This window comes from Citrus sinensis, chromosome 8, assembly GCF_022201045.2.
Source record: "Citrus sinensis cultivar Valencia sweet orange chromosome 8, DVS_A1.0, whole genome shotgun sequence".
Lineage (NCBI taxonomy): Eukaryota > Viridiplantae > Streptophyta > Magnoliopsida > Sapindales > Rutaceae > Citrus > Citrus sinensis.
This window is the reverse complement of record NC_068563.1, coordinates 12531883-12559261: the sequence shown is the minus strand read 5'-3', so window position 1 is coordinate 12559261 and position 27379 is coordinate 12531883. Positions and strand designations below refer to the sequence as shown.

Genomic DNA, 27379 nt, shown 5'->3' with positions numbered 1-27379 from the left:
TTCATTCCAGAATCTCAAGAATCTTACTCACTCTACGATTGAGCAACAAAACCACACCATTGATGGACTACGAAATGAGTTGAGAGCAGGTTTCAACTCACAAGCTCAATCAGTTTCAAGGCTCGAGAAGATGGTGGGACAACTTGCTTCTTCAGTTCAGACCTTGGCAATGACTGTTGAGAAAGGCAAGTTTCCAAGTCAACCAGTGCCTAATCCTAAAGGAGTGCATGAAGCAAGTACCAGTTCACCACAGCAGCATGGAGAGGTCAAAACAGTCATGACCTTGCGAAAAGGAAAAGAAGTCGACAACAAAGTGGAGATGCCAGTGACAAAAGAAAATCAAATTGTTCCTGTGAGTGTTGAGGACTCATCACCGGAGGAGAAAGAAGAAACCAACCCACGAGAATATGTTCCGAAAGCTCCATTTCCTCAGCGGTTAGCTAAAGGCAAGAAGGGAAAATCCACAGGTGAGATTCTTGAAATCTTCAAACAGGTAAGTGTTAACATCCCTTTGCTTGATGCTATTAAATAAGTTCCATCTTATGCCAAGTTTCTTAAAGACCTTTGTACTAAAAAGAGAAATATGCATGTTCAAAAGAAGGCATTTTTAACAGAAAACGTTAGTTCTATACTCCAACATAAAATTCCTTTAAAATGCAAAGACCCAGGCTCCCCCACTATCTCATGTAGTATAGGGAACCACACAATTGAGAATGCTTTGTTGGACTTAGGAGCTAGTGTAAATTTGTTGCCTTATTCAGTATTTGTGAAACTTGGACTGGGAGAATTACACCCAACTCCAGTGGTGTTACAGCTTGCAGATCGGTCCACGAAAATACCTCGTGGTATTGTGGAGGACGTGCTTATCCAGGTAGACAAGTTTTATTTTCCTGTTGATTTCATTGTAATTGACACTCAACCAATACAGGATTCAAGGAAGCACATCCCTATTATCCTAGGCCGACCTTTCTTGGCAACTGCGGATGCTCACATTCAATGCAGGACTGGAAATATGCAGTTGTCTTTCGGCAACATGACTATGGAGCTGAACATCTTCAACATTGCCAAACAACCTCACAGTGCAGATGATGTAATTGTTGATGTGGATTTAATTGAAGCATTAGTTGATGATACTTTTGTTTCAAACCTTAGTGATCCTTTACAAACATGTTTAACTCACTTTGGTTTGGATTTTGATATTGACAGATCAGTCGATGAGGTCAATGCCCTGCTTGACTCAGCACCATCTATGGACACTAATAAATGGAAGTCAAGAGTTGAGCAACTAGCACCATCAGAGAAGCAACTCATTCCATCATCAGAATCACCACCAAAACTCGAGCTCAAACCATTGCCCAACACTTTGGAATATGCGTTTTTGGGAGAAGAAAGCACTCTGCCGGTAATCATCTCATCATCCCTCAATGACGAACAAAAAAGTAAGTTGTTAGATGTTTTGAAAGAGCACAAAGGGGCATTAGGATGGACCATAGCAGACATAAAAGGTATAAACCCAGTAGACTGCATGCATTACATTCACCTTGATGAAAATGCTAAAACTACTAGGGAGATGCAACGTCGGTTAAATCCTAACATGAAAGAAGTTGTTAGAACAGAAGTCCTTAAACTATTAGACGCAGGTATCATTTACCCAATTTCTGATAGTTCATGGGTCAGTCCTGTACAAGTTGTCCCCAAAAAGTCAGGAGTCACAGTAGTTACGAATGCTGATAATGAATTGATACCCATTAGAGTAACTACAGGATGGCGTGTATGCATTGATTATAGAAAGTTGAATTCTGTCACACGTAAAGACCATTTTCCTTTACCATTTATTGATCAAATGCTTGATAGATTAGCAGGGCATGAATTTTATTGCTTTCTAGATGGCTACTCAAGATACAATCAGATTCCCATAGCACCAAAAGATCAAGAGAAAACTACTTTCACTTGCCCTTTTGGCACATTTGCATATAGGAGAATGTCATTTGGATTATGTAATGCACCTGCTACATTTCAACGATGCATGTTGAGCATTTTTTCTGATATGGTTGAACGATTCCTTGAAGTCTTTATGGATGACTTTTCTGTCTTTGGTGACTCGTTTGATCAATGTTTACATCATCTAACACTAGTTCTGCAGAGATGTATCGAGAAGAACTTGGTCTTAAATTGGGAGAAGTGTCATTTTATGGTAAAACAAGGTATTGTTCTCGGTCACATCATTTCGAGCAAAGGTATTGAGGTTGACAAAGCCAAGGTGGATCTCATTTCTAATCTTCCTCCACCCAAAACAGTCAGAGAAGTAAGATCTTTCCTTGGGCATGCTGGTTTCTATAGACGTTTCATTAAAGATTTTAGCAAAGTTTCTAGACCCTTATGCAATTTACTTGCTAAGGATGCACCTTTTGTCTTTAATGATTCATGTCTTGTGGCGTTTGAAAAATTAAAACAGTTGTTGACATCATCACCCATCATTCAGGCCCCGAACTGGAACTTACCATTTGAGCTCATGTGTGATGCATCTGATTATGCAGTAGGAGCAGTATTAGGACAAAGAGTTTATCGAATCCCCCACGTTATTTACTATGCTAGTATGACATTGAATGATGCACAGTTGAACTATTCAACTACTGAAAAAGAAATGCTAGCAGTAGTGTTTGCATTGGAAAAATTTCGATCATATCTCATTGGTTGTAAAATAATTATATTCACGGATCATGCTGCTCTTAAATATCTTCTCACAAAGAAAGATGCAAAAGCCAGACTAATTCGTTGGGTGTTACTTTTACAGGAGTTTGACTTGGAATTCAAAGATAAGAAAGGCACAGAGAATGTTGTGGCGGACCACCTCTCTCGTCTCCATTTTGACACAACTACAAAGCCATTACCATTAAATGAGTCATTCCCTGATGAACAATTGATGAATGTGGAAGTATTACCGTGGTATGCTGACATCGTGAATTATCTTGTTACAGGTCAACTTCCAGAGCATTGGACCAAGCAAGATAAGGCTAAATTCTTTGCAGAGATAAAGAATTTCTTTTGGGATGACCCGTATTTGTTCAAGTATTGTGCAGACCAAATTGTTAGACGATGTGTCCCAGAAAATGAAATTCAGAATATTCTTTCATTTTGCCATGAACAAGCTTGTGGAGGCCATTTCAGTGCTAAGAAAACAGCAACTAAAGTTTTACAATGTGGTTTTTATTGGCCAACTATATTTTGAGATGCTTACACTTTTTGTTCTTCGTGTGATAGGTGTCAACGAATGGGGAGCATTACGCGAAGGAATATGATGCCACTAAATCCAATTTTAGTGGTTGAGATTTTTGATGTATGGGGTATCGACTTCATGGGACCCTTTCCCCCGTCTTTTGGCCATCAATACATATTGGTTACTGTTGACTACGTATCGAAATGGGTAGAAGCAATTCCATCTAGAACCAATGATCACAAGGTGGTGATAGGATTTTTGAAAAGCAATATTGTCTCACGCTTTGGATTCCCTCGAGCAATAATCAGTGATGGTGGTGCCCACTTTTGTAACAAAGCATTCAAAGCTCTTTTGACAAAGTATTCAATCACACACAAAGTGGCGACCCCGTATCATCCGCAAACCAGTGGCCAAGTTGAGATCTCCAATCGAGAAATAAAGCACATATTAGAAAAGACGGTGAGGCCAGACAGAAAAGATTGGTCATTAAGACTTGATGATGCCTTATGGGCATATAGAACAGCTTTCAAGACCCCGATTGGGATGTCACCCTATAGGCTAGTGTATGGAAAAGCTTGCCACCTACCTGTGGAACTCGAGCATCGTGCATATTGGGCCATCAAGAAATTCAATTTTGACATGCAGCAAGCCAGCTCAGAAAGAAGATTACAGCTGGCAGAACTCGAGCATCGTGCAATGATGCATACGAAAATGCCAAGATTTACAAGCAACGAATGAAAGTCTTCCATGATAAGCAAATTATGAGGAAATCGTTCACTCCAGGTCAGAAAGTGCTTTTATTCAATGCTCGCTTGCACCTATTCCCAGGTAAGCTACGCTCTCGTTGGTCTGGTCCCTTTATTGTTCATACTATTTTTCCACATGGGGCAATTGAAATTAAGGACCCAAAGAACGGTGTCACGTTTAAAGTTAATGGTCAAAGATTAAAGCCATATCTAGAGTACCAACCACATGACGAAGACACCGAAATAAATTTGAGTGACCCACCAAATTTGAATTGATTTTTTTTCTTTCTTTTCGTTGATTTGATTTTTCTTTCTTTCTTTTTATTATTATTCTTTTGCTAATTGAAATTGTTTTTGCATAAGTGTGTGTTTATTTTACCATTAAGTTTTCTCTTATCATTTTTAATCATGAGTCTTATACTTAGACCGTTCCTCCTGAACATTCTTAAACCACTTCAATGTGTCAAAACTCATCTCAAAAGGCAGATTCAATTTTGTAAAACACAACGCATTTGGGCTCTACAACCACCAGAGTTAGTAGCCTATGTTGAGGGTTTAGAACGCCAACTCAAAGACATTGAGAGAAGTGTTTACGACATCCAGTTGGAGCTTGAGGTAAATTCAATAAGAGGACGATTTTAATTGTGTTTTTATTTGTTTTTCTATTTGTGTGCTTTAGTTTGTTACCCCGGTGAAGTGGCGGATAACGGTACTCCGTGACAATCAAGTCGGTTACTTTAGTTTCCCATAATAACTGATATTCTGAGGCGAAGGTATGGACAGAAACGAGATTCTAGCGAAGCTTCACAAGCGATTCCCTTCACTTCCTCAGAATGCCCTCCTTACGATCTATAAAGCTCGGTCCGAACGCATGCGATTACTCTTGAGGAATAACATACCTGCTGACATCCGTTGGTTAATCGAGGCTAAAGTACGATCGGCAGGAATGGTGTCTGATAACAGGGAAGATAAGATTCAATTCATTAGGGATGGCTTGAATAAGGAGTCATTGGATGATATCCTTTTGTCTCTTGAAACGCATCCCAGTGGATATGTGCAAGGAGCGATTCTCCAGTTATGGCCATTATTCCAGAAAGAGCATGCACGATATAGTCTCGGGAATCTGACTATAAACGACCCTGTTTGCCAGTTTATAAGAAAACTGGATAGGAAGCCTATCCTCGACCCATAGAGGGCGTTCAAGCCGTTTCTGGACGTAAAACCAGAGGAAGATGTGAGCCACAGTCGCAACTACCTGTAAATATCCTTTTACTTTATTGTTATTTTATTTCACTATTGTCTTATTGTTTGCATTATTGTCTTTAATAATTTTATTACTGTTTGCTTTTTCCTTTTTACTGTTTTCTTTTTGACTTGCGAGCCACGTGCTTTACGCGTTATTTGACACTGACATATTACCTCATACACAACCATGACCCACTATCACCAAGACTCTTAAATGTGATTTCTTTTTTGTCAAGCACTCACAAATTGTTTTTGAGAAGTATCACAATGTCAGCTACTCCCAATAGACAATTCAAGAACATTTGTGTGCTTTCTGGATTTACATATGGCAAACATAAAGAGTTCGTTGAGGCAGCCATAGATCTTGGTCGAAGCATAGCAGCGAGAAAATTACACTTGGCGTATGGAGGAGGTAATCGAGGGTTATAAAAAATGGTCTCAGAAGCAGCTTTTATCAGAGGAAGTCAAGTGTTAGGCATCATCCCAAGAGTCTTAAAACCATTGGGCAGTTTGTTTGACTCATCAACTGGAGAAGAGTTAGTCGTCTCAGGTATGCAAGAAAGAATAACTTAAATGCTTAATCATGCTGATGCTTTTATTTTCCTTCCAGGAGATCTTGCAACACTAGAGGCACTTATCACGCTAGCATCTTGGGCCCATCTGCACATCCACCAAAAACCTATCGGTTTGTTAAATGTCAATAACTTTTATGATGGCTTTATCGCATTTCTTAACCATACAATAAAAAACTATTTCACTCCCGCTAATATGAAAAAACTCTTTATTTGTGCTGACACTGCTAATGAGCTACTTGATCTGTTACAAGCTTATAGACCGGAGCCAGACCCCTGGACCTTTGTGTTGGAGCGTCCAAATAATGATGGTAACAGTAGCAGCAGTAAGAAGTACAAATTAGATTTAACTCTCCGCCTGTAAATATTTTCTTCTGTGTTGCACCACCCAGGTGATGTCTTCTAAACTCTACTTCTTTCATTTCAAACATTGAGGACAATGTTTCGTTCTGGTTGGGGGGAGGGAATAGTCGACAATTGTGGAATTTTGGTTAAGTTTTTACTAATTTTTTGTTGTAGAAACTAACTGTTGCTAACTTTTTGTGTTGAAGATTGAGGACAATGTTTCATTTCAAACATTGAGGACAATGTTTCGTTCTGGTTGGGGGGAGGGAATAGTCGACAATTGTGGAATTTTGGTTAAGTTTTTACTAATTTTTTGTTGTAGAAACTAACTGTTGCTAACTTTTTGTGTTGAAGATGGCTGAATATGGAGTGTAGTGACTCTAGAAACGCATCTTCATCGTTTAAAAAAATTAAAAAAAAAACTTAAAAAAAAATTCAGACATTTTCTTTTTCTTTATTATGTGTTTATGTTTGTTTTTCTTCTTTTTAATTTCTCCTCTATAAATATACATTTTCCAACTTTTGAGTCGAAGATGGCTGAATATGGAGTGTAGTTCCTCTAAAAACGCATCTTCTTTAAAAAAAATAAAAAATCATTTTCGTTTTCTATCATTTTACGTGTAACTTTTCTAATTAGTTTTTATGCATCATTTTCACATTTCTGCATGCATATTTTCCTTTCATGTTTAGAATAGGTTGGGGGGTAGAATGTTGTTTAAAAAAAAAAATTTGTGTGATTTGTTTTAACATTGGGTGACATGATTAATTTTAAATTTTAGTATTTGTATTATCTTTGGTCTTAAGTGATGTTACATTATGTTTGCTACTCTACATGTTGATGTCGGAGACATATATGAGTTGCTTGAAGGAATGAACATGTCATAATAAGTACCAAGTGAGTTTTTGAGCCTATCATTTTTCTTGGAGAGTAACCCTTTTGCCCATTCTTTATACAGCTTAACAGTTTATTATTGTATACACGATCTCTAGATTTCTTTTGAGTTAACCCTTAATAAAAATTAAAAAAAAAGAAGAAAAAAAAAGTGTGTTGCTACATTTGGAGGCCCATCTAACTAATAGATATGGAAGGTTATTTAGAGCCCTAGAAGACGATGGAAAGGCCATCTTTGATCCGTTTGAGCCTTTCTAGCCATCCATTTTATTAAATATCCATAGTTAACCCTTTTGAGCCTTTAAAAAAAAAAAAAAACATTTTCTTTGTCAACTTATCATCTTGACCCACTCCGATTTGGAGTATTACCCGATATCTTATAAGTTCCATCACCTATTTATGTTTGAGAAAATGTAAATAATTATGTTGTTCAGTGAAGTTATAGCAAAAAAAAAAAAAAAAAACAACGAAACAAAAGTTGTTGTTTCAAAAGAATAAAAATAACAATAATAGGTGAAATCCACCTTGCAACTTCCGAAAAAAAAAAAATTCTCTGCATTTTTCTCAAACATACACTTTGTTTTCCTTATTTCCTTTCTTTGTTAACCATGTCCCTAGCCTACGTTACATCCTAATAAAAGTCCTTCCTGATTTTAGGGAACTATAATCTGAAGTAGAAGCTAGTTATATGGGCTAAAAAGATGTAGTGGTGCATATAAAAAATAAATAAATAAATAAATTGGGTTGACTAACAGTTTTTATTTGACTTGAGATAGTATTATTTTTAAGCTGAGGGCATATTTATTTCATCTTGGTGAGAGCATGTGATATCACTTCTTCATTATTTTCTCTCAATTATCATTCATTGGAGTGACTATTTTTATTGGGTTTAATTTCTTTGTGAGAGTGTCACTACTTCCAGTGAGATTTTGGGGTTTGACATGTCATTCTTGAAAGTAGCTATAACAAAGTCTACTGGGCTGATTCATGTGGATGGTTGATGTGGGTGTGATGTTACTTTAGACTGGAGATAATGCTTATACTTTTATTTGATTGCTATCATTAATATGATTGAATAAACACGAGTGTTTCTAAATTTAAAAAAAAAAAATCATTTTGAATTTGAATTTTATTTTCGCTTCATTTGCTAGGGACTAGCAATAAGCTGGTTGGCGGGTGTGTTGAGTGTTAGAAAATGCATATTTATAAAGGAGAAAACCGTTATTTTATATTTCAAGTCTTACTAACAACCCTTACTTTTATGTATTTAACCTTCTTGTGATTTAATTACATGTGTTTTATTTTAATTAAGTATTTTATGTATTTTAGGGGCATCATAGTCATTTCACAATAAACGAGAAATCAGATGGCAAAACGGACATCACTTTTGAACTCAGGACGGTCGAAAACCTTAGGAGGAGCATAAAAGGAAAAATGGCACTGTTCACTTGTACGGTACTATTCACGTGTACGGTACTGTATACGTTACTGTTCACGACACTGTTCACATAGACGGACCGATGACGTGGCATTGACTGATGAGGTGTCACGATCCTATTGGACTAAAATTCTTATATACTGTTGATGGTGACGTGGCAGCATATCAGTGGACGAAAAATCTCGCATACGGTGCATGCATCACACAGGATTATTTTCAACCAAACCGCGTTACTGTTCATCCGGGTCAAACCGCGTTACTGTTCAAAGTCGGGTCAAACCGTGTTATTGTTCATCCGCGTGGTCAAACCGTGGACTGTTGACTGATGACGTGGCGCAATCCTGAGCGTCCAAACTGTTTTTAATCCGATGGCCATGATTTACTCCATGTATCTATAAAAAGGGGGCCTCTCCCCCCTAATTTGATATCTCTGAATCCATTTTTGGGATCCATTTTTTATAATTCTCTCTCCATCTTGTATTTTCTTCATATTTTAATAAATTCCCATTTTGCCCCTAGTTCAATTATGAGTAGCTAATTTTCTTTCAAGCTTGGGTTGAAGGTGAAGTCTCAACATGTGTCATGGGCTTAATTTGGTAAATTTATTTTCTCTTCCCCTCTAGTTTTTGTGGATGTTTTGACTTCTCGTCGACAAATAATAATATTATTGTCTAGTACCGCCTTGGTTTCACCGGCCCTCTAGTACAAGGTTATTATTATTTGGCACGATAAGCCCTTAGCACCATATTGATTAGAGCGTGGTTCATGAGGTGTGGATTCCCCCCTCATGATTTAATTGGCATTAATATGGATGATTTAGCCCATGATGCATGTTGATACGGATCCAGATACCCAAGTACGTCATTTCAATAGATTTCGCTTCAATTTATTCTCGCCATTGCAATTCCAATTTTAGAATTTATTCTCGCCATTTTAATTTAAGTTTTAGCATATACCAAATCATTTCCACCATAAATCCAACAACCCATTTACAAAATTAATTCTATACACAATTAAAATCCACCTCCTCGTGGGATCGACACTCGTCACCATAGATCTATACTACAATAGATTTGTGCGCTTGCGAGTACATTAAAATTTACACAACAATGAGAAATAACATTCCTATTGACATATGTTTGTTAATCTAAACAAAAGTACAACTAGCAAGAGTTACCTCTAAAATTAGTTGCCTACATGCCTAGTTGTGGAAAACAAAGCTATTTAAGAAAACAAAGAGCTAAATAACTTTAATTTTCTTGCCATAAATGTGCCCAAAAAAACAGCAACGGAGGTCCTTATACATCTTTGGGCATAGTGTCCAACAAAAATGAAAGACAAGATTAAGACAAAGAGCTAATACATATAGCATGCAATTTCCCAGTTATGTCCATTAGTCCAGAAAGAACTTTATGATATAGTCTTAGAATCTAACTATAAGTGACCCTATTTGCCAACTTATAAGAAAATTGGATCAGAAGCCTATCCCGAACCCATAGAGGACGTTCTAGCCATTATTAAATGTAACCATGATCATAATTACCAATAAATATCCTTTTATTATATTGTTCTTTTATTTGTTACATTATTATTTTTAATGGTGTGATTTTATATCTAATAATGCTGGTTTCTTTTTACTGTTTGCCTTTAAGTCTTGAGCCATCAGCTTGACGCTTCATTTAACAAACACACCACCTCATTTACATATGTGTATTATTGTACCTATTACTAAGGTCTTTAAACACGAGCTTTTTTCAAATACTCATAAATTATTTTTGAGAATTTTCCCCATGGCAGCAGCTTTAAGCAAACGATTCAACAACGTTTTGTATGCTTTATGGTTTTCATTATGGCAAATACAAATAATTCAATGAGGCAGCTATAGATATTGGTTGAGTCTTAATAGAAAAAAAAATATACCTGGCATATAGAGGGGGTGAACGAGGGTTATCAAATCTTGTCTCAAAAGCTGCTTATACTAGAGTAAGTTAAGTGTTAGGCATCATCTCAACAGCCTTAAAACCTTTGGAATGTTTGGCCGACCTACTAAGTAGAGAGGAGTTAATTGTCTTAAGTATGAAAGAGAGAATATCTTAAATGTGAAATATTGTAGATGCTTTCATTTTCTTTTTAGGAGATCTTGCAACTTTTGAGGCATTGATTATATTTATATTTTGGGCCCATTTGAACATTCATTAAAAACCCATTGGTTTGCTAAATGTTAATAACTTTTATAATGCCATGCAATCAAGAATCATTTCATTTCAATAATAGTAAAAAAAAACTCTTTATTTGTGCTAATACTGCTAACCAAGTACTTGATATTTTATGAACTTACAAACTAGGGCTAGATCTCAAGACCTTGGTGCTCGATCAGGTCAATTAAAGCTGGTAGTAGTCCTAATAAGAAGCGCAAATTAAATTTAACTCTCTATTTGTAGATATCTTCTCTTATAATGTTAAGGTAATGTCTTCTAAACTCCACTTCTTTCTGGTTGGGGAGGGAATAATTAACAATTGTGGAATAATTGATAGTTGCGTCTAATATAGTTTTACTAAATTCTTAGTCCTGCTAATGTTTTTACTAGATTTGGATAAACTTAAATTGAAGATGGCTGGATATAGGGTCTAACAGCTCTAGAAACGCACCTCTTAGTATCGACGATGTTTGGTTTGTTATAAAAACAAAGAAAAATTATTTTCTACTGTTTTCTTGTTCTTTGTCATTTTTTTTAAGCTTCTCCAACCAATTCAGGTGTGGTCTCTCCAAATTCTTCTTTTGTTATTTATGTTTTCTTTATCTTTTTCGCCTTTTTGCATGTATATCTTTAGAGTACAAACGTTGAGGACAATGTTTACAATAGATTTGCGAGTGAGGTACTTTAAAAAAGAAAAAAAATTAATGTTTTTCATGTGATCTTTTAACATTGGATGACATGATGACTTCTAAATTATGGTATTTGTATTATCTTTGGCTTTGAGTTATATTACACCATGTTTGCCACTTTGCATGTTCTTGTTGGTGACAAGTGTGAATTGAAAGATTTGGTGAGTGACATTGATTGAGTTATTTGAAGGAATGTAAATCTCATAATAAGTTTGAAGTGAGTTTTTGACCCTATAATTTTTCATGGAGAGTAACCTGCTTTCTTTTTTTACTATTTTTCATAGCTTATTTTATACATGAGTTCTATATTTTCTTTAAAGTCAACCAATGAAAAAAATTTAAAAAAGCTTTATTTGTGTTGCTATATCTGAAAGTCTATTAAAATAATATGTATGAAAGGCTATTTAGAACTCTAGAAAATGATAGAAAGGCCATCATTGATCCACTTCAACCTTTTCTAGCCATCTCTATTGAAGTATCTATAGTTACCCCTTTTGAGCCTACTACATACATACATACATACATACATACATACATACATACATATATATATATATATATATATATATATATATATATATATATATACATTTTGTTTGTTAACTTACCATGATCCTATCCCACACTGATTTGGAGTATTACCTTATATTTTATGTTTTCCATTACCTATTCGTGATTGAGAAATATATAGATGATTTTTTTTTAGAAATGTGATGCATCACCCAAAAAAGAGTTAAAATAATCATAAAAATAAAAAATAAAAAAATAGAAATAAATGAATGAAAGTGAGAAGCACCTTGCAGTTTCTCTATTTTTCTCAAACACATTTTTTACTTTTCTTACTATCCCTTCTTTGTTAGCCATGTCCCTTGCTATGTTACGTCCTATTAAAAGTCCTTGATTTTATAGAACTATAGTTTGAAGTAAAAGCTAGTTTTATAGATTAAAAGATGTGGTGATGTATAAAATTGAATACAAATAATATTATTAGTTTGACTAGTAATTCATTTGATTTGAAATAATATTTTTTTAAGATATAGACATTATTCTTTCATCTTGGTGAGAATATATGATATTATTTTTCTTTTATCTCCCAATCTATCAATCCTTGGAGTGACCGTTTTTATTGGGTTTATTTTCTTTTGAGAGTGACATTCTTGAAAGTGGCATTGATTAATATAGCTTTGATAATTAATCATTTGTAATAGTTTACCTAACTGATTTTTGTGAATGATTGATGTGAGAATGATTTTTTTTAGCACAGATATAATACTTATATTTTTATTTGATTATTGTCATTAATTTAAGCAAAGTAAACACAATTGCCTTAAAAAAAAGGATTTCAATTTAGGTTTGAATTCCTATATATTATCGCATAATTTGCTTAGGACTAGCAATAAGCTGGTTGAGAGTGTGATAAACACTAGAAAATATACATTTAATAAAGGTTAAATTTATCAATTTTTTACTTACAATTTTGATTCATTTAATGCTCCCCTAATATAATTTTACGTTAAATTAATTTGTAGTATGCTAATTTTATCTTAATTTTATGTTATAGATATATTTCAGAAATGAAGAAGAAATCAAAGCGAAAAGCGAGAAAACAAAGAAGATAGATAGCATTGATTAGGGGGGGTGGAGACAATTGATAAAGTGATAGTCAAGTGGCGGCCACCACTTTTGACTGTTGCCGTATCTTTCTTTCTTTCCTTATAATAATAAAACAAATTAAAAGTTAATAAGATAAGAATGAGAAGAGGCATTGGGCCTATAAAAAGAAGAGGGGAGAAGAAAGGAGAATTGGAGAGAAGAAAAGGAACACAGAAGCTTAGAAAATAATTTCTTCTCTTTTCTTGAATAATTAATTTTCTTGTAGTATATTTCAAATGTTTGGGAAATAAAAATAGTGTTTTATTTGTAAATATAAATGGTTAATATTTTAAGGTAAAGGATTTAAATTATGAAATTAATTATTTTCTCAAGTTTATATTTTATTATTTACATGTTATATATTTTTCATTATTTTTATTTTGTTTTAATCTTTAAATCTATATCCACTTTGGATCCATATGGTGTTTAGACATAATGTCGAATCGAAATGCCATGTTGGTGTGGCACATTATGTACTTTATCCCAGTATTTATCCATAAGTAGTTAATTAATAATTAAGTCATATTAGAATTAAACAAATATAAAATGTAATATGAGAGAGTATTATGAGTATAATTTAAATACCAAGAGTGGATCTTGTAATGTTTATCACATTTAAAACAAATAGTTTCTTTTATAACAAATTAATTTTATTTAATAATTGACTCCTAGATTTTCAGATTTCCATTGAATCAACTCCAAACTCACTAGTTTGTATTATAATTAGATACTCTTATATTTATAAGTAAATCAACACTTTTGTTGTCAATTATCATTATTAAAAATTATGATTATTATTATCATCGTCGCCGTCGTCATCGTCGTCAAAACTATATTAACTTTATTATTTTAATTATTATTAATTAATGTTAACATTATTTTTATTAATATTATCATTATTAAAATTTATTAATTTTATTGTTTTAGTAAATATTATTGTCATTATTATTATTGCTTTAGTTTCATTATTGCTTTATTCTTATTACAAATAATACTAAGTACAATAATTAATAAAAGGTATTTTAGTAAATTTTAAAAAAATTCATTTTCATTCTAGCATAAAGTACGCACATCAATAGGAATATTGCACAACCAATTCCAATTCCAATACCCACTGTCAAAATAAATAATTTATTTTAATTTCCCTTATTTCGATTAGAGTGATGATACAGCCACAAACTCTTGTACAAATTTATTTTATACAAACTGACGTGGCATTAATTCATTAATTGAATGAAAATATAAAATAATAAAAACAAATCACGTGGGCCAAGTGATATTTAATTCAACCAATCTTATCATGCCACATCAGTTTGTACAAAATAAGTTTGTACAAGAGTTTGTGACTATATCATTACTCTTTCGATTATAACACATTATGCATTCAGCTGGTTAGTCCGACTATTCATTAGTAAAGAGACCGTAAAATGATTCATTAAATAATTAATTGAGTTTGAGAAAGTACTTTATATTTGTGGTGCCAAGCTTGTGCCATGCCTATTTGGATTAAAAGAATATCTCTAGCTAGACAGGTCGAATTCCCTGCCTTATATCTTTGTCAAGACGGGCATTAATTATTTTATCCTCAAAAAAATTATCTTCCTCTTGTCAGGACCGAATCCATTAGAAAATTGGGCAGAATTAGATTCAAAGAAACTTCACCAGACCAAACCAAAAAGCAAGTGAATGTGAATCTGATTCGCTTCTACTTATTCTTAGTTTTCAAATATTAACTATAAATGATAGAATAGGTATCCAATCACAATTCGCAAACTCAAGCATAACTTGTCAATCAAACCAATGGCAAGTAGAACAGAAAGGTGCAACAGATGTGGTCATCAGGCAGTGACTGGCCAATGTCCTAATTGCCAAGTTGTTACCAGGTTTCAGCCATTTGAGCCGCAAGTCCATGGTCCATCAGTAGCGGGGTCACACCGATTCAGTAGAGCGTCAAATAGTATAATTCCTAATATGCTTGCTGCTGACGGTTTAGATAACTCTCATGATACTGATCCAGATGAAACAGACAGCTCATCTGAAGATGACTACATGAACCTCCGCTCTCCATAAAGTAGTTTGTCTTGTTGTAATAATTATGTTATGCTTTTGTCTTGTATAATTATTAAAGTTTGCTTTTACTTTAAGCTTTTGCTTTTGTCAAAGTCATGCTTTAATTATTAAAGCACACTTTGTCACTTTGTAATAATTAAAGTTGTGTCATGATGTATCTTTTACTTTTGCTTTTGTAAAAGATAGGGGTCCTGTCCTATCTCCCCGAGAATTCTCCTATATAAAGGATTCTCCCTCGCTTGTAAGATATAGAAGTTTTCCAAGAAAAAAACTCTCGTGTGTTTTCAAAACCCATGAATTTCTAAACTCTCTTCTCTCTCTCTGCAAATGAAGATCTAAAGAAAGAAAAAGAATAAAGAATTGAATTTGTTCATTTTGAAAACTTAAGGAAGTATGCTCTGCACTTGCCTTCCAGTAAGGATCTTGTGCATCAGAAAACTTATGATAATTTCTTAAACGGTTTGGTACCCTGTTTTAAGATAAGGAAAGTCTGTTTTAGGTTATATAACCTCAAACGAAATGTTTTAAGTTTTACTGTATATCGGCTGGAAACCAGAACTTGCGGGCTACTGGCCCTAAGGACAGACTTGTGCTGTCGTAGATTTGGTAGAACAACGCCATGTACAGATACCTCATTTGGTCTCATTTGGTATCCTCATTTGGTATCAGAGCCATACCAGTCCTTGAAACTTTTCTGTTTTCAAAACACTTCTTTTCCTGATCAAAATGGTATGATTTAAGTCTTTTTCTATTTTGATCTTTAGTCTTCAGGAGCAGAGAGAGAACTTCTCATTCATGGCTTCCACTTCATCTTCCACTCCTGTTACTATTTCTTCTACTCTTTCTTTGCCCAGATCTTGCACTTCTCATACCACTCATAAGATCGAAAACCTTGTCGAATATTCCTACATCCCTGAATCTGCCCAAATTAGTGAGTCATCCTATCCTCTCCTCAGCCCTTATCAGTTGTACAAACGACCTAGCTCCTTTACCAGCAGTATACGCACTCTCATCTCTACCAGACGGCCTCACCCCAAAGAATATATCCAGTCTTCTCGCCTGGATCAATGTGCTCTTCAAGCCACCTCTGCTGAGCAATATGTTACTCTCGAAATCCCCTCAGAGTTACTTTCCAATTGGAAACGAGAAGGTTATACTCATCTTCATCTTGGAGGCATCTGATTAATCCTTACTCTTCATGGACGAAAGGGTGATAAGTGCATATTTTCCATATATTTTGCTTTTAATTTCTCCATCTTTTTCTTATTTTGATCTTAAATATTCTAGTTATTTTAGTTAATTTTTAATTTAATAGGGAATTAATTAATATATATATTTTATTTTTTTTATATATTTGCTAGTTATTTTTATTTCTTATTTTTAATTCATTGTATTATTTTATTGAATAGGAAATTAATTGGAGATTGTGGATAATAAAAAGGCATGAAGAAATTCAAATTGAGAAGGAATGAAGCTTAAATTGGAAGACAAAAATCAAAGCAATTAATCCAATTGAGAAATGTTGAATAATTAAAAGATTTAATGTTCTCCAATTGGCAATTGGAGTACACGTGCATGGCATTGCAAAAGTGGAAAGCATTTAAACGGGCCCACAATTGACTTTCAAAAGTTGGAATTAATGGCTTTGGGTGGCGTTAAATTGGAAAAGGATTTCAATTCTAATTGAAAAAGGATTTCTTTGGATTTGTTGGAGAAGAATTCGGTCAACTAGCATTATAAAAGGAGAACAGCTGCTGGACGGAAGGGAGAAGAGGGAGAGCAGGGGCTGATCCAATTCTGCAAGAAAAAAAAAAACAAGGAAGACGCCAGAAGGAATTCAATTGAAGAAAAAAGGCAGCCGTTTGAATTAATCTCCATGATTGGTTTTGTCAATTCTCTTATTCCCAATTCAATTATGTTAGGCTAGATTTTTATTTGGTTAAGGGTGAATTCAAAACCCTAAACATGATATGCAATTAAATTTAAATTCTATCATTCAATTTATTTAATTGAGATTGTTTATGTTCTTCTATAATTAATGTTCATGGTTTATTCTTGTTTTATTTAAGTGGCCAATTAAATAGGACTTGAATAAATATTATTGCTAAATTAAAATTCTTGATCCGTAATTGTCTTGATATTTTAATCATTAGTAGCAGTTGGAATTAGTGATTTCAATTGAAGAACATAACCTAGGTTAAATAATCCGAGCTTGTGTGTTTATTGCCTAGATCAATCTAATATCTTTCTTTGTTTAATGCTTCCATTATCTTAAATTTAAAGAGCTTATTTTAAATTATTTAATGGTTAGAGATTAGGTGAAGAGCTTATTTTACCTAACGACACACTAAGGAAAGATTGAGACTAACAGAACTTATTGTTGTCTACGACTGATAGTTTCAATATAAATTGATAATAGAATTGATATATTATGTGCATGTTTGGTGGTGGCGAATGATCCTTTAACCAAAGTTTTCATCATTATTATTTCTTTCTCCTTTAATTAAAGTTTTTATTAAATTCTTGTTCGTAATTTTAATTTCTTTATTTCTTACTATTTAGTTAAAAATTCATAAACCCCCCTTTTATTTTTAATTGGCATTTTCTTTAATTAGATTAATTTATATTATTATTACTATTATTATTACTACTATTATTTTATTTTAAATCTTGCTTTGGAGTTAATAATAAATATAACTAGCATAGTCTCTGTGGGATCGATCCTTACTCACTCTGTACTAATTATTTATATTAGTGGTAAGGTTTTAAATTTGGTGCACCTTAACGACACTACCAAAGGGATTACCGGTTACAGCTCACCTTGCCATGCTTGATACCTGGTTTAAACAGTACCAAGATGTTGTTATTGGCACTGTCCTCACAACTCTTCATGCAGGCAGTGTTTTACTCACCTTTGTTCCAAACTTTAACCTTTCTCTCCAAGACCCCAATTTGCCCACAACCTTAAAAGTCCAAGTTCAGATCTAAGGTGCTGAACAAATTTCTTCTGCCAAAATTGCCACCTTACACCACCAATTGGTCTATAGGCTTCAAAATCATGCCTTAGATCTCCCCACTCCAGAACACCATTCTGATACCCTCATGGTATTAGCCGAATCTGACTAGATCCCAACCATAATCCAAATCCTAAGACAAATTCCACGTCATGAGCTCATTAAGCTTATGCCTCTTGAATGGATCTCTAACTATGAACAATTTCATAAGTATACAGCTCCAATTCAGACATCTGAAAGCCTGTTTGAAAGACGCCAAGATGGAACAGTTCGAATGACTTTTAAACCACCTCCAAGTGCTCCACAAGAGCTTCCTCGGCTCTCCTTTACCTATTCTTCAATGATCACAGCTGTTCAGACAGCCCAGGAAGATCTGCCCATTACAGGGTTCAATACTGAAGGCTACCCTGTTTATCCAGCAAAGCAAAATGGCCATTTCCTATGGGATGCCCCTGGCTCCGGCATGTGTGATCCAGATTGTCCCTATTGGGATGACTGGGAAAAGGACGATGACTATACCAACACAAGGAAAAAAAAACCCAAAAAGAAAAAATCTCCAATCTCATGTCACCACTATGACCCCCAACCACCACAAGATCCTCCACCTCCACCAACTTCATTACCTATCTATAAAGCTGAACTCCGATGGATTGCAAAGCACTACAAACCTGAGGTTCCATCTCCTATCTCACATTCACCACCTATTGCCCAACCACTAGCTTGTATGATGTTTTCTTCCACCTCTTCAGATTACTCTTCTTCCTTTCCTCCTTTAGAAACTCACACCGACTCCCACCGAAATGTTGTGTCCAAACCCTTTGTCCCTTCACCAATTACCTCATCTGGCCACCTTGAACCTCCCAAACCTTTTGAATCAGTCCTCAACTGGCAAACCCAAAATGCCAGAGCACAGAATGATACTTTGTTGCATATCAATTCCAAAGTTGACAAAATCAGTTTGCGAACTGAACAACTTGAGACAAAAGTTGACTCCATTGCTGCACAGATGCAGCAGATCCACTCGATTCCGATTCTGAGTTACGAACTATGCTTGCCCAGCGCTACTATGGCCCAGAATTTGACCAAAAAGAAAGGGAAATCAGATGCTTAAAAGCTGAGCTTGATCAGATTGAATCTGAAAAACAAAGACCTACCATTTTTACCACATCTCCTCCTATCCCTTCCATCGGTCCAACTTATCACCCATTTGCCTCTATGCTTTCCCCGATCAAACAGTATGATCCTTCCAAGTTATTTGGCATGACTCATACTCTTTTTAGAGACCACCCTTTACAACCACCACCTAAACCAAAACCAAAGCCTAGACCACCACCGCGACCTGTCCCAATTCATCCTTCATCTATTTCCATCCCTGGCCAACCCTCTCCTGGTTATACGCCGGCATCACCGCCAGCTCCTCCATCAGCCCCTCTATCCCAACCTCCGATCCAATCCAAGGATAAAGAACCCATGCAACAGTTTAGTGCCCACTAAGTCGACCACTCATCTTCTTCAGATGACCAAACTTCTTATTCAAATCTAGCTGTTTCTGATAGCCATACCGAAACTGATACAGAATCTTCAACATCCACCAGCGACTCTGAAATGTCATATGTTGATATCACTAGAATCTTGATGGCTCAACCTGACCAACCTACCTAAGGCCAAACTTCTCATACAGAACCATATGTTGATATTCCCTCCGAAGTTGAAGAAGAAATGCCTGAATCTTCTGCCACAAACCAACCCCCTCCCGCTCAAGCCCAGACCAGTTCTACAAGTCAAAAATCATCGAATGGCCCATGGTTCACATTTGATGATCTTCCATCTCATAAATGGTGAGACCGACTTAATGAAATGTCCACCTGGATTGACCTCCAAATGCTACGGCCAGGTGCCACAACTCAATCAGTCCTTAGAGAATTTGCTACTCATTTTATGGGTGCTCTAAGAGATTGGTTTGATTCTTTAGGGTGCTACCGCCAATTACAGTTTGTTGATTTACCAGAAGTCTCAAGTGCTCTTGCGGTTCACCATGATCAATTCCTTGGAGACCCTTCTGTAGTTTTTGAAGCTGCACGCTGGGACTATCTCAACATGAAATGATGTTCCCTCAATGCTAAGGATCTTGATTTCCATTACAAACGAATGTCCCTGCTGTTCTATAAGCTTAATGGATTCAATGAGCTGACATTAAAGCATGTCTTTCTGGCCTCCCTACCAGAAGAACTCCAACCAGACATACAGCAGCAACTCACGGCATCCAATCTTATTCTTGACAACATCTCTCTTGGAAAAATCTTTCAGCTTGCCAAAACTTGTCTTGACAAACTTTGTGAGCAGAAACAGTTTTTCAAAGAACTGTTGAAAGATAAAGAACCATTCCAAAGTGCTTGCAAAAAGCCTTATTTGCAGATCAAATGTCAGAAGAAAAAGGATTGTGATGCAGTTCTAAGAAGAAAAGGCATTTTCGGAAATTCAAAAATCTAGAATTTTCATCCAGACCTTGTAGATCCAGAAAGCCTTACAGATTCTTTAGAAAGAATTCATTTTCTTCCAGAGACTTTAAACGGAGAAAATCAAGCAGATGTTTCATCTGCAAGAGAAAAGGCCATTACGCCAAAGATTGTCCCAACAAAAGGAAAAAATATATTCGGCTAGTTGAGCATCTTCAAGGCACTACTGATTACTCTCTAGAAAAGGATGAACTGGAATCCTACTTCTCTGAACAAGATGAACCCAATGATGAAACAGTGTTCTCACTACAGAATTCTTCTGATGATTCAGACAGTGATCAGTCCCAAGTAATTTTCCACCAACAGTTACTGTCCCTTGACACTACTGTTCCCATACTATCCATCAAACTCCAGCTCTTGCCCTCAAAATTCCAAAGGCCCATTCCAGCAATTGGTCGCATAGACACTGGTGCCGGTCACTACAATCCCAAACTAGCCCTTAATCTGAATGCATTTAATATTATTTTCATGAAAAACGATAATATCTACTTTATAAAACTTTATCTTTCCCTCCTAAAATTATTTTCAATAATAAATATGTGAAAACAACTTTTCTCCCATGTTACATTCATATGTAAAAAGTATATATAAAATTAAACATATCTTTGATTTATACGTTCACATACATTTAGAGTTCAGATGAAAAAAACAAACGACAGCTTTTGAATCATGATCTTAGTTCATATGATTATGCAGAACATGAGAGGAATCCCGGAATGATCCCCACAAAACATAACATGCGATCAGCGATGAAATGGCTAGTCCAGGATTGCCAACCTGGAGACTCATTATTTTTCATGGATTAAGGCAAAAGGACTATAACCTCGATGAGATTGATGGGTTCGATGAAGCGATTTGTCCTATTGATTTTGAAACGGAGGGCCCTATAATTGATGATGAAATTAACGCCACAATTGTGAGGCCGCTGCCCCGTGGTGTGAAACTTCATGCTGTCATTGATACTTGTTTTAGTGGAACTGTACTTGACCTACTCTTTATGTACAGGATAATTAACAGGTTAATTATACTTCACTTTATGATTAATGTTTTATTAATTTATTATTTTTCTTAGAATTCTAGTAAATCTTTAAATGTATGTGAGTAGGGAAGGACACTACCAACGGGAATATCAGAGATCTCCAGCAGCTGTTCGTAAAAATGGAACAAGCGGCGGGATAGCCATATCCTTTAGTGCTTGTGATGATCATCAAACCTCAGCAAGTGCTTCGGTGAGCGCCAAGAATTTTATACCCTTCTTTTTCCCTTAAATATTTAATTGAGCAATCATAAGGATAGAAATTCTTGTATAAATTATATCTAGAAATGGATGTGGCAATACACTAATAGTTAGTTAAAATATAAAATTTTAATATATATAGTTAATAAAGTGAATTCATGTGAAAATCAATCCAACAGTAATTTGGTGAGGCAGTAATTTGTTTAAGAGTTTGTATTTATATCAGTTTCATTAACTGAAATAAATGGCCCATTCTCTCTCTTTTTTTTTTTAATCAACGATTGCATTTGACAAATTATTCTAGCAGAACAGTTGTTGTTTGCTAATGGTCATTTTCGTATGCAATTTGTCATTTGCCGAATTAGGATCCTTGTAACTTGAGGTCACCTAATTAAGTTCTTAAAGTTCTTATGCCACGACTTCAGTAGTATCATTGTGTTGTAGAAATTCATTAGTTGTTATTATTGTTGGAAAAAATTAGGTTTTTAAATTTTTTATAAAACCTTTTTAAGATCGCTCTCATATAATATATAACAATTTGTAATCTAGAAATCGTACCTTGTAAATTCGATTTGGATTTTTCCGTTGAAGTGATTTAGGGTCCCAGATCACGATCCGTCACCACCACGCCTGTTAGATCATGATCCGTCACCACCACGCTTGTTAGATAACGAACCACCAATGATCTTCCAGGTTATGACTCAGGTTTGATATGCACTTGACGTGTGGGCGCCTTTATCACTACCAAAGCAACTAGCACGAGAAAATTTTTCTCTCAACAATAGAGAGAAAAATATTTTTCTCTGATCTGTATAAAGTGGCTGCTCCGACTTTTCTTTAGAGAAAATAAACCTTTTATATCTCCCTTTAGTGAAAACCCTAGGCTCCAAATAATTAAAAACAAAACTCACGTTACTTGCTTTTTCTATAGAGGACCCACCTTGTAAAATAACATAAGGACCCTTACACACAAGCTAATTAAATGGAGCCTCCCACTAAATGATATATTTAGGCTTTTGACCCAAATAGCTAGTTATCTTGCTTATTAATCCAGTAGTGGTGCAGTCAATTAAATGAGCTAACCCGGGGATCATTTGGGAACATACAATAGTGGCTACAATGATTAGGCTTGTAATTAAACTAGCCCAATTATTAAATTCCAAATCTACTCCACTAAAAGATAGGAACTGACTTCCATAATTGTATGCTCGAATAATAATTCGTCCCAAGCCACATTGATTTCTTTACTGCACAATCCTTTGTACCACATCGTTAATTAAATTGATATCTCAACTGTCCAATCAATTTAATAACATCTTATTCCTTGATACTTACTGGTTTTCTCTAATGATCATTTTTAACATACTAAATATGTTTACACACTCTGGCCAAAGAATTCTATGATCAAGTGCCGAAAACCCATCAAGAGATGTGTTGTACAAATTCTATATTGTTAATCCATAACTTCAATACTCATAATTGCTCTCACCAAGATACCGGGTAATCTTGCCACAATTATGTGTCGTGCCCATTGGTAACTCAAATTGAATAACAATTACAATCATGAAATCATAACTAACTCAAGATTAAGATTACAGTAAAATCAATGTCTATGAGATTTAATAAGTCTGACAGTCATTTCAAGGTTAATTAAATCTCATATGTGATCCTGTTCAACGTAGTCGTACTACATCAATAAATTCATACATGATTAAGACAAATCATTCAATGAATTCATTACAGTCTATACTTAAATAAAGTGCCCAACTTTATTTATCAACTGCGAACTAAATTTATTTAATCATAAGATAACTTGTATTTATGTCTTCTGTGAATCCACATGGTGATTAAATAAATACATATAATATGATTAAATGAACTTTAATATAAATATTAATGCAATTAAGATATTTGAATAAAATACCTCATTAATTTTATTAATCAGAAAAAAATATTTATTACAATTAAATAAACACATATGCTTTTAAAGAGCATATTTTCCCAACAATCTCCCACTTAGCTCTTAAAGCATATCTGGCATATTGCACATGCTCTAGAGCTCTAAGTACAGGTTATAAAGGTTTCCCTGTAATGGCCATTGTAATAAGATCTGTCATTTAGCATCTAATGCCATTTGGGGTACTGTCATATAACCTTTCTACACTATTCCCTTATAAGATGATACTTCCTCTCAATATGTTTTTGTTTCTTGTGGTTCCTTGGTTCCTTAGATTGAGCTACCCCACCACTATTATTGTAAAATAGTTTAAGGGGTGCAGTTACAGCAGGTACCACCTCAAGATCTTGTAGGAACTTGCGGAGCCATACAGCTTCTCTTGCAGCTTCGGATGCAGCCACATATTCAGCTTCAGTTGTGGAGTCTGCGATACAAGATTGTTTCACACTCCTCCAACTAATAGCTCCACTTCCTAATGTAAACACATAGCCGGAAGTTGATTTTCTGGAATCCTTATCTGACATAAAGTCAGAATCAGTATAACCCACTGGAATGAGTTCGTCACCAGAATACACAAGCATATAATTTTTAGTTCTTTTCAGATACTTTATAATATGCTCGACTGCATTCCAGTATTGAGGTTCAAGATTAAATTGATATCTGTAAACCATCCATACCGCAAAACAGACGTCTGGCCTAGTGCAAAGCATGACATACATGAGACTTCCCCAGCTTCTGCATAGGGAACTCGTCTCATTCTCTCTATCTCTTCAGATGTTTTAGGTGATTGATCCTTAGAGAATGTAATTCCATGTCTAAATAGTAATAAACCAGTCTTGGAATTTTCCATGCTAAATCTAGCCAATATCTTATCGATATAGACCGCTTGAGACAAGGCTAAAGTTTTATTCTTCCGGTCTCGTAATAACTTGATACCAAGAATATAACTTGCCTCTCCCAAGTCTTTTATATCAAATTGTTTCGCTAACCAACTCTTTATTGTAGTCAATACTCCTATATTGTTTCCAATTAGGAGAATATCGTCTACATAAAGAATTAGGAAGGTTACAGATTTTTCTTGAATTTTCTTGTACACACATGATTCATCAATGTTCTGAATGAATCCAAGCGATTTAATCTCTTGATCAAATCTGATGTTCCATGACCGGGATGCTTGCTTTAATCCATAAATGGATTTCTGCAACTTACATACCATGTGTTCTTGGCCTTTTGTACGAATCCATCTGGTTGATGCATGTAGATGTCTTCTTCAAGATGCCCGTTAAGAAAGGCTATCTTAACATCCATTTGTCAAATTTCATAATCTAGCATTGCAGCAATGGAGAGCAGAATCCTGATGGATTTAAGCATAGCAACCACAGAAAAAGTTTCCTCATAATCGATTCCTTCTTTCTGAGTAAACCCTTTGGCTGCTAATCTTGCTTTAAATGTTTCCACCCTTCCATCTACTCCTCTTTTTATCTTGTAGATTCACTTGCACCTTATAGGTTTTACCCCATTTGGTGCCTCTACAAGTTCCCAGACTTTATTGGAATACATAGATTCCATTTCTTGATTCATGACCTTTTTACAAAATTCAACATCTTTGTCTATTAGAGCTTCGTTGTAACTAGTGGGATCTTATACATGTTCAACTGAGATCGTCGTATAGGTTTCTCTCAATAACATGTATCTCGCAGGTAACCTAGTTACCCTCCCACTATGACGAGGTTCTAAAAGTGATGGTTGTTCAAGGATAATCCTGTGGTGATCAGCCGATTGTTGTTGTTCTTCCTGTTCTATAACAGGTGTTGAAAGCTGCATCAACCTGATCTCTTTTATTTCTCTAGTTTTACCTTACTCGTAGGTTATAAGTCATTATATAGTCTTCCTCAAAAAAAGTAAAGAATATGTCTATAAATACATTCCTATCTTGAGGACTATAATTCAGACTTTCCCTTATTCCATTAAGATACCTTAAACATGCAAGCTTTTGAACAGAAATCCATCTTCTCTACCTTTGATTCTAGTAGAAATACTAGTAAACTCCAAATACGAATGTGTCTCAAACCATGTTTGTGACTTTTTCATAATTTCTTGGAGTAGTAGACACCGAGATAGATGAAACTAAGTTCAATAAACTTTGTAGTTTTAAATATTAGTATCTGGAATCAAAAAGGTAAATGATAAACCACTTAGTATATATCTTGTTTTATCCAAAAGAATCTTGTTTCTCCATTTAATTACACTATTGTATCATAGTGTTCATTGACAACCAAATAGTGCTTGAATTCTCCATAGAGACATTCTTTGTTTCGATCATATCGAAGTTCTTTTATGTTCCTGTCTAATTGCTTCTGTCTTATCCACCTACTCTTTTGAATTTCAAAAGCAATGGAATCATGACACATTTAGACAAACATAAATAAAATGAATATTCTTCAACAAGATTGATAGAATACTTATAACCTCTTATAACATGTAAACTGATTAGTCCGTATACATTTGTATGCACTAAATCATCAAATACAAGCATCATCATCATATTCCTTTTCTAAATAAGATTTATAAAGTTACAATGATCAATCTTAATAGGCCAACAAGTCTATCATTAATCATTTTCTTAAAATCTTATTATAGTTTATATGACTTAAGCATAAATATCAGAGGTGATTTTGGTTTGAAGAAACATTTCTTTTCTTAGATAAATGCATATACTCTTTATCATTATATCTTGCTTTGAATAGATCAATGGACTTATATGATATAAATTGTCTTTATAAATAACCAAAATAAATAATAAACAGAGGATCAAAAAATAACAGTGTACTCCTGTTTATGAAAATAAGTCACCGAAATTAAATTCCTCTAATATTTGGAAAAATAAAGACAAATATCAAAACTTTAGGTCTTGTAAAATTGATCTAGCCTTTCAATTGATATAAACTAGCATGTCCTCAACTGCTGTTTGAAGCTTTCTTCACTTAATCTCTTGGTTTCCTGAAAACCAAATAAATGAATTACAAATAAGATTAGTTATCTCATAATTCATTATTGTATGAATCAATAGAAATCTGAACTAATTAGGAAGCTTAAAGATTTCCTATGTCTGATTTTAATAATCTTAGGACAATCTTTCTTCCAGTGACCCTTCTGTCCACATTTGTAACACTTGCCTTTTGGCTTGCCACTTTTTTTAGTGGACAGTTTGCCGATCCCAACTCTTGCTTGCTCATTCTTGTCTTTCGACTTAAGCCTTGAAGAGAATCCTTTTTCAGGAAGTTTTCTGCTATGATAAAATTCTTCTATAGCATGTAGTTCGTGCATTAATTCAATTAAGGTCATATCTTTATTGTTTAAGATATAACTGACCTTAAACTCTTTGAATGTATCAGGTAAAGATTCAATCACCATATTAATCTTTGATTTATCATTGATTTGAAGACCATGAATCTCTACCTCATTCAAATAGTCCATCATTTTGAGGACATGATCATGAACTTTTGTGCCCTCTTCCATCTTAGTATCTGTAATACGTTTTAATGCTGCTTCTCTAGTAAAATGAGTATTTTGCCCAAACATCTTATGAA

The 27379-nt window shown here is 34.7% G+C and overlaps 1 protein-coding gene across 2 annotated transcripts in view; it reads left to right on the top strand.

Moving 5' to 3' along the window:
• LOC102608172 (metacaspase-1-like) overlaps positions 1-27379 on the top strand; it is a 68173-nt gene that overhangs the window by 37040 nt on the left and 3754 nt on the right. Inside the window, exons 1-2 of one of the 2 annotated variants that reach the window (XR_008050835.1) lie at positions 21392-21530; positions 21701-21824. The exons of the other annotated variant lie outside the window; for it this stretch is intronic. The gene's annotated coding sequence lies outside the window, so the exon portion shown is untranslated. Of the gene's footprint in view, positions 1-21391; positions 21531-21700; positions 21825-27379 lie in introns of those variants that run through there. 2 annotated transcript variants of the gene reach the window in all.